We start from the raw sequence: 14395 nt of genomic DNA, 5'->3' as shown, positions 1-14395 counted from the left end.
ATCACAAGAAAAAATACAGTGACCCCCTGACCTACGATGGCCCCGACATACGATCATTTCAACATACGATGCTTTTGTATGTCGGGGCCATCGCATAAAAGGCTATCCGACAGAGCAGACTGCTTCAGCTGCCACCGAATAGCCGTTTACGGTGCCCCGTGTGGTCCGCTGACGATCACTTACCTGTCCTCGGGGCTCCGGCGCATCCTCTTCGGGATCCCCTGCATCGTCGGCGCTCTCCATCGTCGTCATCATGTCGCTGCGCACGCTGTCCCGTCATCCAATAGGAGCGGCGTGCGTAGCGACGTGATGGCGGCGACGGAGAGCGAGGATGCCGGGGAAGCAGAGGCCTTGCCGGAGCGTCGGGGACACCCCGGGGACCCGGCGACAGCGATGGAAGGCGACATCCAGGGCAGCGGTGACGGTCCGGAGCGGCGGGGACACGTGAGTAAGACTTCCTCTAACAGTGGTCTACAACCTGCGGACCTCCAGATGTTGCAAAACTACAACTCCCAGCATGCCCGGACAGCCGTTGGCTGTCCGGGCATGCTGGGTGTTGTAGTTTTGCAACATCTGGAGGTCCGCAGGTTGTAGACCACTGTCCTATACTTTACATTGCACGGATCCCTCAACATACGATGGTTTCAACAAACGATGGTCCATTTGGAACGGATTACCATCGTATGTTGAGGGACCACTGTATGTGTACAATAATCCCAAACTATAACAAAGTCCCCGTGTGCTAAATATACTCAGGACCATCCACAAAACAATGAATATATGCAGGACCCGGGGGACCTCCCCAAGTAAGAAAGATCAGGGGGCGATGGATCCCAAGGTCCCTGTGATAAAGATTGGCTTCTGGCTGAAAAAGAAATATGCGGCAATTGCTATGGTAGGCAATCAAACATGAGAACAATGTCACCCAGGAGTCAGGGGATCAGCATGCTCCACGCGTTCCGCCAAACCAAGCGGTGGCTTCCTACTCCTTACACCAAGCGGTGGCTTCCTACTCCTTACACCAAGCGGCGGCTTCCTCAGGAGTGAACCTGTACTCCTTACACCAAGCGGTGGCTTCCTCAGGAGTGAACCTGTACTCCTTACACCAAGCGGTGGCTTCCTCAGGAGTGAACCTGCACTCCTTACACCAAGTGGCGGCTTCCTCAGGAGTGAACCTGTACTCCTTACACCAAGCGGTGGCTTCCTCAGGAGGGAACCTGTACTCCTTACACCAAGCGGCGGCTTCCTCAGGAGGGAACCTGTACTCCTTACACCAAGCAGCGGCTTCCTCAGGAGGGAACCTGTACTCCTTACACCAAGCGGGGGCTTCCTCAGGAGGGAACCTGTACTCCTTACACCAAGCGGCGGCTTCCTCAGGAGTGAACCTGTACTCCTTACACCAAGCGGTGGCTTCCTCAGGAGTGAACCTGTACTCCTTACACCAAGCGGTGGCTTCCTCAGGAGTGAACCTGTACTCCTTACACCAAGCGATGGCTTCCTCCGGAGTGAAACTGTACTCCTTACACCAAGCGATGGCTTCCTCCGGAGTGAACCTGTACTCCTTACACCAAGCGATGGCTTCCTCCGGAGTGAACCTGTACTCCTTACACCAAGCGGTGGCTTCCTCAGGAGGGAACCTGTACTCCTTACACCAAGCGGTGGCTTCCTCCGGAGTGAACCTGTACTCCTTACACCAAGCGGTGGCTTCCTCAGGAGTGAGCCTGTACTCCTTACACCAAGCGGCAGCTTCCTCCGGAGTGAACCTGTACTCCTTACACCAAGCGGTGGCTTCCTCAGGAGTGAACCTGTACTCCATACACCAAGCGGTGGCTTCCTCCGGAGTGAACCTGTACTCCTTACACCAAGCGGTGGCTTCCTCCGGAGTGAACCTGTACTCCTTACACCAAGCGGTGGCTTCCTCAGGAGTGAACCTGTACTCCTTACACCAAGCGGTGGCTTCCTCAGGAGTGAACCTGTACTCCATACACCAAGCGGTGGCTTCCTCAGGAGTGAACCTGTACTCCTTATACCAAGCGGTGGCTTCCTCAGGAGTGAACCTGTACTCCTTACACCAAGTGGCAGCTTCCTCAGGAGTGAGCCTGTACTCCTTACACCAAGCGGCAGCTTCCTCAGGAGTGAACCTGTACTCCTTACACCAAGCGGTGGCTTCCTCAGGAGTGAGCCTGTACTCCTTACACCAAGCGTTGGCTTCCTCAGGAGTGAACCTGTACTCCTTACACCAAGCGTTGGCTTCCTCAGGAGTGAACCTGTACTCCTTACACCAAGCGTTGGCTTCCTCAGGAGTGAACCTGTACTCCTTACACCAAGCGGTGGCTTCCTCAGGAGTGAACCTGTACTCCTTACACCAAGCGGTGGCTTCCTCAGGAGTGAACCTGTACTCCTTACACCAAGCGGCAGCTTCCTCAGGAGTGAGCCTGTACTCCTTACACCAAGCGGCAGCTTCCTCAGGAGTGAACCTGTACTCCTTACACCAAGCGGTGGCTTCCTCAGGAGTGAACCTGTACTCCTTACACCAAGCGGTGGCTTCCTCAGGAGTGAACCTGTACTCCTTACACCAAGCGGTGGCTTCCTCAGGAGTGAACCTGTACTCCTTACACCAAGCGGCAGCTTCCTCAGGAGTGAGCCTGTACTCCTTACACCAAGCGGCAGCTTCCTCAGGAGTGAACCTGTACTCCTTACACCAAGCGGTGGCTTCCTCAGGAGTGAGCCTGTACCCCTTACACCAAGCGTTGGCTTCCTCAGGAGTGAACCTGTACTCCTTACACCAAGCGGTGGCTTCCTCAGGAGTGAACCTGTACTCCTTACACCAAGCGGTGGCTTCCTCAGGAGTGAACCTGTACTCCTTACACCAAGCGGCAGCTTCCTCAGGAGTGAACCTGTACTCCTTACACCAAGCGGTGGCTTCCTCAGGAGTGAACCTGTACTCCTTACACCAAGCGGTGGCTTCCTCAGGAGTGAACCTGTACTCCTTTCAATACCTTATATACATTATGGCAAACAACAAATCATATACACCTGTACAAACAATTACCTGCCGCTCAGGAGATCCGGCATGGCTTCTACACATTCCTCCCATGCAGCATGCAGCAACCGGAAATGATTTTATAGAGTTTTGTGTGTAGTCGCCGGTAATATGGCGGCTTTTCAATGGCATATGCATGCACGAATACGCATCGATGCGTCTATGCAAACTGATCCTATCATATAACTGCCGGATGTAATACAATAAAGCTACATGTGAAGTCGCCAATAATATGGCGGCTTCACAGGGATACACGCATGCGTGAATACGCGTCAATGCGTCTACATCGGCTGATCCTCTCATGTTCGTGGCATGTATTATGCGTATGCCCGAACTGGGTGCCCGTCATGGTCTCTGGAAATGACGTGCAAACCCGCACAGAAACCGCTGGGAACATGGTGGATGCCCAGCCGAAAGAGCATGCGCTGCGCACACAATAACAAATTTGTGCGCACCGTGAGCGGAGTTCACATCCCCCAATCCCCGCATGCGCCTCCCAAGTAATATAACAGGAGGGCACCTATGTACATTGAAAAAAGGCGAAAAAAATAAATGTTAAACCGCAGTAAGTACCGTATTTTTCGCCGTATAAGACGCACTTTTTCTTCCCCAAAACTGGGGGGAAAAAGTCGGTGCATCTTATACGGCGAATTCACCCCTATCGCGGCGGTCCCTGCGGCCATCAACGGCTGGGACCCGCGGCTAATACAGGACATCACCGATCGCGGTGATGCCCTGTATTAACCCTTCAGACGCGGCGATAAAAGCTGACCGCCGCGTCTGAAGGGAAAGTGACACTAACCCTGCTGTTCAGTCGGGCTTTTCAGGACCGCCGCGGTGAAATTTCACCGCGACGGTCCCGAAAAGCCCGACTGAATAGCCGGGTTAGTGCTTACAGGACATCGGGAGGGACCTTACCTGCCTCCTCTGTGTCTTCTCCGTACAGGGATTCCCTGTATGGCCGGCGCTCTCCTTCCTCGTCATCACTTCGTCAGCGAGGATACCCGGCCGGCAGCAGAGATTTTCCAGAGTGACAGGCACACGGCGACAGCGATGGAGCGACATCCAGGGCAGCGGTGACGGGTCCGGAGCGGCGGGGACACGTGAGTATTACCTCCTATGCAGTGGTCTTCAATCTGCGGACCTCCAGATGTTGCAAAACTACAACTCCCAGCATGCCCGGACAGCCAACGGCTGTCCGGGCATGCCTGGAGTTGTAGTTTTGCAACATCTGGAGGTCCGCAGGTTGAAGACCACTATTGGGTTCAAAATCTTTATTTTTTTAGATTTTGCACCTATAAATTGGGTGCTTCTTATACGCCGGTGCGTCCTATAGGGCGAAAAATACGGTATATAAATTGATAGGACCAGCCTGTGAACAAGCAAAAACACTGCCATAAAACATATCAGACCCAATATATATATATATATATATATATATATATATATATATATATATTACTTGCTGCATGGGGAGAATATGTTTACATAGAAGCAACAATTTGCAAATAATACCAACATATGAACATAAAGTAATAAGAAATATACATGGATATCCTTCCTATATTGGGTTAATGGATGTATTACTTTGGTCTATAGAGAATGCATTCTCTGGATGGGGCACATGAGACGCATCCATGTAAGTGACTATCATCCTGGTTGCCAATAGAAGAAATGAAAGATGTAGTCCACAAAGTAGGGAGACAGGAAGATCAAAAGTTCCAGTCATCCAGGTTCCAATCAGGCAAAGAAGGATAAACCCATCTACAATGGTGGTTGATGTACTTGGTCCTAGCCATGGGGTATATGGTGATACTTGGTATACATCACATCAAATGTTGATCTCAATTTAAGTTGTGGTCTGAAGGGAAACTGAACAAATAAATATCGATATAGATACAGGGAGAAAAAAAAAAAATATATATATATATATATATATATATATATATATATATATTTGGGTGAGGACTGCAACCAAAACATGAAAAATGCCAATTTGTGAAAATCGAAAAGGGGAAAAAAAAAAAAAAAAATCTAAATAGTTAAATTAAAAAAATTAAAAAGGGGGGGGGGGTGAATACAGTAACCCCCCGACCTACGATGGCCCCGACATATGATCAAATTGACATACGATGCTTTTATATGTCGGGGCCATCACATTAACTGCTATCCGACAGCGCAAAATGCTTAAGCTGCTGTCGATAGCAGTTTAAGCATCCCGGACAGGTTCACTTACCTATTCCCGCTGCTCCGGGTCCACTTCGCGATCCTCCGGTGTCTTGCGCATCTTCTCCAGGGTCCGGGCCTTGCTTTCCGGCGTCGTTATTACGTCACTACGCACGCCGCGCCGCCGCAGCAGCGCAATAACGTCACCAGAAAGCGAGGCCCGGACCCTGCAGAAGATGCGCAAGACACCAGAGGATCGCAAAGAAGACACCGGAGCAGCGGGACAGCATCGGGAGCCCCTGGGACAGCATCGGGAGCGGTGAGGACCTGGTGCGGAGCGACGGGGACAGGTAAGTACAACTTCCTATATTTTACATTGCACGGATCCCTCAACATACGATGGATTCGACATACGATGGGTCGTTTGGAACGAATTACCATCGTATGTTGAGGGACCACTGTATGTGTGTGGATAAGGACAAATGTGTGAGTGTGATGTGAATATATAGGAAGGATATCCATGTATATTTCTTATTACTTTATGTTCATATGTTGGTATTATTTGCAAATTGTTGCTTCTATGTAAACATATTCTCCCCATGCAGCATGTAATATACATATATATATATATATATATATATATATATATTGGGTCTGATATGTTTTATGGCAGTGTTTTTTCTTGTTCACAGGCTGGTCCTATCAATTCCTATACTTACCGCGGTTTAACATTAATTGTTTTGCCTTTTTTCAATGTACATAGGTGCCCTCCTGTTATATTACTTGGGAGGCGCATGCGTGGATTGGGGGATGTGAACTCCGTTCATGGTGCGCACAAATTTGTTATTGTGTGCGCAGCGCATGCTCTTTCGGCTGGGCATCCACCATGTTCCCGGCGGTTTCTGTGCGGGTTTGCACGTCATTTCCGGAGACCAGGACGGGCACCCAGTTCGGGCATACGCATAATACATGCCACGAACATGAGAGGATCAGCCGATGTAGACGCATTGACGCGTATTCGCGCATGCGTATATCCCTGTGAAGCCGCCATATTATTGGCGACTTCACATATAGCTTTATTGAATCACATCCGGCTGTTGTATGATAGGATCAGTTTGCATAGACACATTGACGCGTATTCGCGCATGCGTATGACATTGAAAAGCCGCCATATTACCGGCGACTACACACAAAACTCTATTAAATCCTTTCCGGTTGCTGCGTGCTGCATGGGAGGAATGTGTAGAAGCCATGCCGGATCTCCTGAGAGGCAGGTAATTGTTTGTACAGGTGTATAATACTCAGGTAATAAATGTGCAGTATAATAAATATTCAGTATAATATTTACTGTCTGGTAAAGAAAGAAAGAAATACAAGTGAGATTTATGGTGTGTAGAAGTGTTTGTGGTGTCCCGGTACCGAACCCGATTCAGTACCATCCTTAAGTCCCCTCAGGAAGATTCCCTTAGGTCCACATTGCTCTCCTGCAGGGCTTCCCCCGGGTTATGTCAGATTAAGTGTATTGTATAAATGCTATGTATATTTCTTATGTTCATTTAATGGGAATGTTCATTATGTATAAAGTTGTACAAAGTGTTGGTCATGTGACCTGCAGTCATGTGACATACCCAGAGTTCCAAGGGCACAGGTACCCCAGGCAACTAGCAACCAATGGGCATTAGTCCAAGAAATGCAAACATCTGAAATTTCGTATGCTACTAACTGTGTGGTACACAAGTACCTTCTTTATTCTTTCAGGTTATTGTTATCAGCAATGGTTCAAGTCAAGTGCCTGACCAGACTTTGTCACGAAGATCCACCGTTTGTAAAGCAACCAATTTCGTAAGTTTTGCGTCCAGCTACGGCCGAGAGACTCCTTGCCTGAGGAGATTCTATTAAGTTTTGTGCCCGGCCACGGCCGGGATTCTAACCAAAGACTCCATAATGTAGTGGGACTACTGGGCCTTGCATGAACTTTGTTGTATGTATGATAGGAGTAATATATATTTTGTGCACCATTTTGCACTCAGGAATATCAGGTGAACCTAACCTGATCATCCCAGTCATTTTGCTGGCGATACTTAACCCTTGTGCCTACAAGCAATAAAAGTTATGTTTACTACTATGTAATAAAGTGTAAATGGTTTACTGTACACAAGTGCAGGATTTTATAGAGGTGTTATAGTGATTCTACTTAGGTGCTGTCCCAGCTCTACTGAGAGGAACAAGAAAAAAGAAAAAACACCTTTCCACTAACGCCTAACAAATCAGATACCAAGACTGACTCTATTAGTGTACACACAAATTCAGTACACATAAAACCTGATTAGTGTACATACGTAAATCCAGTACACATAGATCACAAATTCATGTACATAAAACACTAACATGCAGTTAAATGTACTTCAGGGATTGTAACCTTTTTATGCCAGTCCACACCCCTGTTATGCACTAAATGTCATGTAACAAATGCTATTTCTTCTTGTCTTTGTGTGCCCAGGGTACTTTTGTGGCAGGAAGGTATTCCTGTAGTTAACCAAACGCACGTATAAAAGTAAGGTAATAGTATGTCAAATGTTATCTAGAATAAAGTATTCTAGGGATAGTGTGTAGTACCGATAGACCCTAGCAGCTAAGGCATTGGGCAGAAAGCCTCAGGCAATTCAATCCGCAACCAGTGTATAACAGCAGAAAAAACCAGTGGTATAATATAAAATATCTACCAACAAAAGTAAAAGTGATCTAATGTCAAGAGTAATGTAATGTCAAGAGTATGTATAAGCATTTCAGTCACCATGCATACCATATATAACCGTCTAATATTCCAAATGTCATTAAAAGTATGATAAACTGTAAGAATGTCAGTCATAGTCAAATGTGATAGTACTCATAAAATATGCTATAGTCATAACAAAATGTATTAGTCAATTACAGCTGTATAGTCTGTATGGTCTAATATAGTCTAATATATGCATAGTCATTAGAGGTGCACAATATATAGGTCTACGTATAAAAAGTAAAAAAAGGTATTGTTGTAAAATGTAAAAGTAATGTTACCACAGTCATGGTTGTGTTCTTAAGGAACCTTGTAATGTTAATAGATAAGTGGGCTCAACCACAAAGACTATTATTATTAATGGGTGCTTATCCCTGCTTCAAAGCAAAATGTACAACCATAAATAGAAAGGAAAAAGCAGAAAGTGATAGCACACCAAAAATGTATATGTCACGGTGCCGGCTGGCAGGAGGTGGATCCTCTGTGCCAGAGAGGGATGGGCGTGGACCGTGCTAGTGGACCGGTTCTAAGTCACTACTGGTTTTCACCAGAGCCCGCCGCAAAGCGGGATGGTCTTGCTGCGGCGGTAGTGACCAGGTCGTATCCACTAGCAACGGCTCAACCTCTCTGACTGCTGAAGATAGGCGCGGTACAAGGGAGTAGACAGAAGCAAGGTCGGACGTAGCAGAAGGTCGGGGCAGGCAGCAAGGATCGTAGTCAGGGGCAACGGCAGGAGGTCTGGAACACAGGCTAGGAACACACAAGGAAACGCTTTCACTGGCACAATGGCAACAAGATCCGGCGAGGGAGTGCAGGGGAAGTGAGGTATACATAGGGAGTGCACAGGTGAACACACTAATTAGAACCACTTGCGCCAATCAGCGGCGCAGTGGCCCTTTAAATCGCAGAGACCCGGCGCGCGCACGCCCTAGGGAGCGGGGCCGCGCGCGCCGGGACAGGACCGACGGAGAGCGAGTCAGGTACGGGAGCCGGGGTGCGCATCGCGAGCGGGCGCCACCCGCATCGCGAATCGCATCCCGGCTGGAGGCGGTATCGCAGCGCACCGGGTCAGTGGATCTGACCGGAGCGCTGCAGTAGCGAGAGTGTAGCGAGCGCTCCGGGGAGGAGCGGGGACCCGGAGCGCTCGGCGTAACAGTACCCCCCCCCCCTTGGGTCTCCCCCTCTTCTTAGAGCCTGAGAACCTGAGGAGCAGACTTTTGTCTAGGATATTGTCCTCAGGTTCCCAGGATCTCTCTTCAGGACCACAACCCTCCCAATCGACCAAAAAAAAAGTTTTCCCTCTGACCTTCTTGGAGGCCAGTATCTCCTTTACGGAGAAGATGTCCGAGGAGCCGGAAACAGGAGTAGGAGAAACAAGTTTGGGAGAGAAACGGTTGATGATGAGTGGTTTAAGAAGAGAAACGTGAAAGGCATTAGGAATACGAAGAGAAGGAGGAAGAAGAAGTTTGTAAGAGACAGGATTAATCTGGCACAAAATTTTGAAAGGACCAAGATAGCGTGGTCCCAATTTGTAGCTAGGGACACGGAAGCGGACATATTTAGCGGAGAGCCATACCTTGTCTCCAGGAGAAAAAATGGGGGGAGCTCTTCTTTTCTTATCAGCAAACTTCTTCATGCGTGATGAAGCCTGTAAGAGAGAATTTTGGGTCTCTTTCCATATGGTGGAAAGATCACGAGATATTTCATCCACAGCGGGCAAACCAGAGGGCAAGGGAGTAGGGAGGGGGGGGGAAGAGGGTGACGGCCGTACACCACGAAAAATGGGGATTTGGAGGAAGATTCAGAGACTCTGAAGTTATACGAGAATTCGGCCCATGGTAGAAGATCTGCCCAGTCATCCTGGCGGGAGGAAACAAAATGCCGTAAATAATCACCCAGGACCTGGTTAATTCTTTCTACTTGCCCATTGGATTGAGGATGATAGGCAGAAGAAAAGTTTAATTTAATCTTGAGTTGTTTACAGAGAGCCCTCCAGAATTTTGACACGAATTGGACGCCTCTGTCCGAGACGATCTGCGTGGGCAACCCGTGAAGACGAAAAATGTGTACAAAAAATTGTTTTGCCAACTGAGGCGCTGAAGGGAGACCAGGAAGAGGGATGAAATGTGCCATCTTGGAGAATCGATCAACGACCACCCAAACAACAGTGTTGCCACGGGATGGGGGTAAGTCTGTAATAAAGTCCATACCAATCAGAGACCAAGGCTGTTCGGGGACAGGCAGAGGATGAAGAAGACCAGCGGGCTTCTGGCGAGGAGTCTTATCCCGGGCACAGACAGTGCAGGCTCGCAAAAAATACACAACATCCGTCTCCAGAGTCGGCCACCAATAGAAACGAGAGATGAGTTGCACGGATTTCTTGATGCCTGCATGACCTGCGAGATGGGAGGAGTGACCCCATTTGAGGATTCCGAGGCGTTGGCGTGGAGAGACGAAGGTCTTCCCTGGAGGAGTTTGCCTGATGGAGGCTGGAGAAGTGGAGATTAGGCAGTCAGGAGGAATGATGTGTTGCGGAGAGAGCTCTACTTCCGAGGCATCCGAGGAACGAGAGAGAGCATCGGCCCTAATGTTCTTATCGGCAGGCCGAAAGTGAATTTCAAAATTAAATCGGGCAAAGAACAGAGACCACCTGGCCTGGCGAGGATTCAGCCGTTGGGCAGACTGGAGATAGGAGAGGTTCTTGTGATCGGTGTAAATAATAACTGGAAATCTTGATCCCTCCAGCAGATGCCTCCATTCCTCAAGTGCTAATTTAATGGCTAGTAGCTCTCGATCCCCGATGGAGTAGTTCCTCTCCGCCGGAGAGAAGGTCCTAGAAAAAAACCCACAAGTAACAGCATGCCCGGAAGAATTTTTTTGTAGAAGGACCGCTCCAGCTCCTACTGAGGAGGCATCAACCTCCAATAGGAAGGGTTTAGATGGGTCAGGTCTGGAGAGCACGGGAGCCGAAGAAAAGGCAGACTTGAGCTGTTTAAAGGCGTCTTCCGCTTGAGGAGGCCATGACTTAGGATTGGCATTCTTTTTGGTTAAAGCCACGATAGGAGCCACAATGGTAGAAAAATGTGGAATAAATTGTCTGTAATAATTGGCGAACCCCAAAAAACGTTGGATAGCACGGAGTCCGGAGGGGCGTGGCCAATCTAAGACGGCAGAGAGTTTGTCTGGATACATTTGTAGTCCCTGGCCAGAGACCAAGTATCCTAGGAAAGGAAGAGATTGACATTCAAACAGACATTTCTCCATTTTGGCATAAAGTTGATTGTCACGAAGTCTCTGAAGAACCATGCGGACATGCTGGCGGTGTTCTTCTAGGTTGGCAGAAAAAATCAGGATATCGTCCAGATACACAACAACACAGGAATATAAGAGATCACGAAAAATTTCATTAACAAAGTCTTGGAAGACGGCAGGGGCGTTGCACAGGCCAAAGGGCATGACCAGATACTCAAAGTGTCCATCTCTAGTGTTAAATGCCGTTTTCCATTCATCCCCCTCTCTGATGCGGATGAGATTATAAGCACCTCTTAAGTCCAGTTTGGTAAAGATGTGGGCACCTTGGAGGCGATCAAAGAGTTCAGAGATGAGAGGTAGGGGGTAGCGGTTCTTTACCGTGATTTTATTAAGACCGCGGTAGTCAATGCAAGGACGTAGGGAGCCATCTTTTTTGGACACAAAGAAAAATCCGGCTCCGGCAGGAGAGGAGGATTTGCGGATAAAGCCCTTTTTTAAATTTTCCTGGATGTACTCAGACATAGCAAGAGTCTCTGGGGCAGAGAGAGGATAAATTCTGCCCCGGGGTGGAGTAGTGCCCGGGAGGAGGTCAATAGGACAGTCATAAGGCCTGTGAGGAGGTAGAGTCTCAGCTTGTTTTTTGCAAAAAACATCCGCAAAGTCCATATAGGCCTTAGGGAGACCGGTTACAGGGGGGACCACAGGGTCACGGCAAGGAGAACTGGGAACCGGTTTAAGGCAGTCCTTGAAACAAGAGGAACCCCAACTCTTGATCTCCCCAGTGGACCAATCCAGGGTTGGGGAATGGTGTTGAAGCCAGGGTAGTCCGAGGAGAATTTCGGAAGTGCAATTGGGGAGGACCAAAAACTCAATTTTCTCGTGATGAGGTCCGATGCACATTAGGAGGGGCTCCGTGCGGAAACGTATGGTACAGTCCAATCTTTCATTGTTAACACAATTGATGTAGAGGGGTCGGGCGAGACTGGTCACCGGGATGTTGAACCTGTTGATGAGAGAGGCCAAAATAAAATTTCCTGCAGATCCGGAATCCAAGAAGGCCATAGTAGAGAAGGAGAAGGTAGAGGCAGATATCCGCACAGGCACAGTAAGACGTGGAGAAGCAGAGTTGACATCAAGGACTGTCTCACCTTTGTGCGGAGTCAGCGTACGTCTTTCCAGGCGGGGAGGACGGATAGGACAATCCTTCAGGAAGTGTTCGGTACCGGCACAGTACAGGCAGAGATTCTCCATGCGGCGTCGTGTCCTCTCTTGAGGTGTCAGGCGAGACCGGTCGACCTGCATAGCCTCCACGGCGGGAGGCACAGGAACGGATTGCAGGGGACCAGAGGAGAGAGGAGCCGGGGAGAAAAAACGCCTCGTGCGAACAAAGTCCATATCCTGGCGGAGCTCCTGACGCCTTTCGGAAAAACGCATGTCAATGCGAGTGGCTAGATGAATGAGTTCATGTAGGTTAGCAGGGATTTCTCGTGCGGCCAGAACATCTTTAATGTTGCTGGATAGGCCTTTTTTAAAGGTCGCGCAGAGGGCCTCATTATTCCAGGATAGTTCAGAAGCAAGAGTACGGAATTGTACGGCGTACTCGCCAACGGAAGAATTACCCTGGACCAGGTTCAACAGGGCAGTCTCAGCAGAAGAGGCTCGGGCAGGTTCCTCAAAGACACTTCGAATTTCCGAGAAGAAGGAGTGTACAGAGGCAGTGACGGGGTCATTGCGGTCCCAGAGCGGTGTGGCCCATGACAGAGCTTTTCCAGACAGAAGGCTGACTACGAAAGCCACCTTAGACCTTTCAGTAGGAAACTGGTCCGACATCATCTCCAAGTGCAGGGAACATTGAGAAAGAAAGCCACGGCAAAATTTAGAGTCCCCATCAAATTTATCCGGCAAGGATAGTCGTAGGCCTGAAGCGGCCACTCGCTGCGGAGGAGGTGCAGGAGCTGGCAGAGGAAATGATTGCTGAAGCTGTGGTAGTAGCTGCTGTAGCATCACGGTTAGTTGAGACAGCTGGTGGCCTTGTTGCGCTATCTGTTGTGACTGCTGGGCGACCACCGTGGTGAGGTCGGCGACAACTGGCAGAGGGACTTCAGCGGGATCCATGGCCGGATCTACTGTCACGGTGCCGGCTGGCAGGAGGTGGATCCTCTGTGCCAGAGAGGGATGGGCGTGGACCGTGCTAGTGGACCGGTTCTAAGTCACTACTGGTTTTCACCAGAGCCCGCCGCAAAGCGGGATGGTCTTGCTGCGGCGGTAGTGACCAGGTCGTATCCACTAGCAACGGCTCAACCTCTCTGACTGCTGAAGATAGGCGCGGTACAAGGGAGTAGACAGAAGCAAGGTCGGACGTAGCAGAAGGTCGGGGCAGGCAGCAAGGATCGTAGTCAGGGGCAACGGCAGGAGGTCTGGAACACAGGCTAGGAACACACAAGGAAACGCTTTCACTGGCACAATGGCAACAAGATCCGGCGAGGGAGTGCAGGGGAAGTGAGGTATATATAGGGAGTGCACAGGTGAACACACTAATTAGAACCACTTGCGCCAATCAGCGGCGCAGTGGCCCTTTAAATCGCAGAGACCCGGCGCGCGCGCGCCCTAGGGAGCGGGGCCGCGCGCGCCGGGACAGGACCGACGGAGAGCGAGTCAGGTACGGGAGCCGGGGTGCGCATCGCGAGCGGGCGCCACCCGCATCGCGAATCGCATCCCGGCTGGAGGCGGTATCGCAGCGCACCGGGTCAGTGGATCTGACCGGAGCGCTGCAGTAGCGAGAGTGTAGCGAGCGCTCCGGGGAGGAGCGGGGACCCGGAGCGCTCGGCGTAACAGTATATATATCAAAATAAATCTTTATTGTACAAAAAATAGCCATATGGAATTAAAAACATTTAAAAAGGAGGTCCACAAAACATCTCGGACCACCTTAAGCCATAGGGAGGGATCCCAGACTTAATCTGGTACTCCCCCCACAAACAAAGACACCCGTCTAATGTCTAAATATCTAAAAAATAAAGTGCAATAGTCCCCCTGTGACTTCTGGCCCCAACACAGTATAATATAGGGTGCACGAATGGCAGCTCTATAGGTCCAAAAATGTATATAGTCTTACTGCAAAAAGTGCAGTTTCTACATCAACAATGCTTAACAATCCA

Source organism: Hyla sarda, chromosome 8, assembly GCF_029499605.1.
Source record: "Hyla sarda isolate aHylSar1 chromosome 8, aHylSar1.hap1, whole genome shotgun sequence".
Classification (NCBI taxonomy): Eukaryota; Metazoa; Chordata; class Amphibia; order Anura; family Hylidae; genus Hyla; species Hyla sarda.
Note: the sequence above shows the minus strand (reverse complement) of the source record.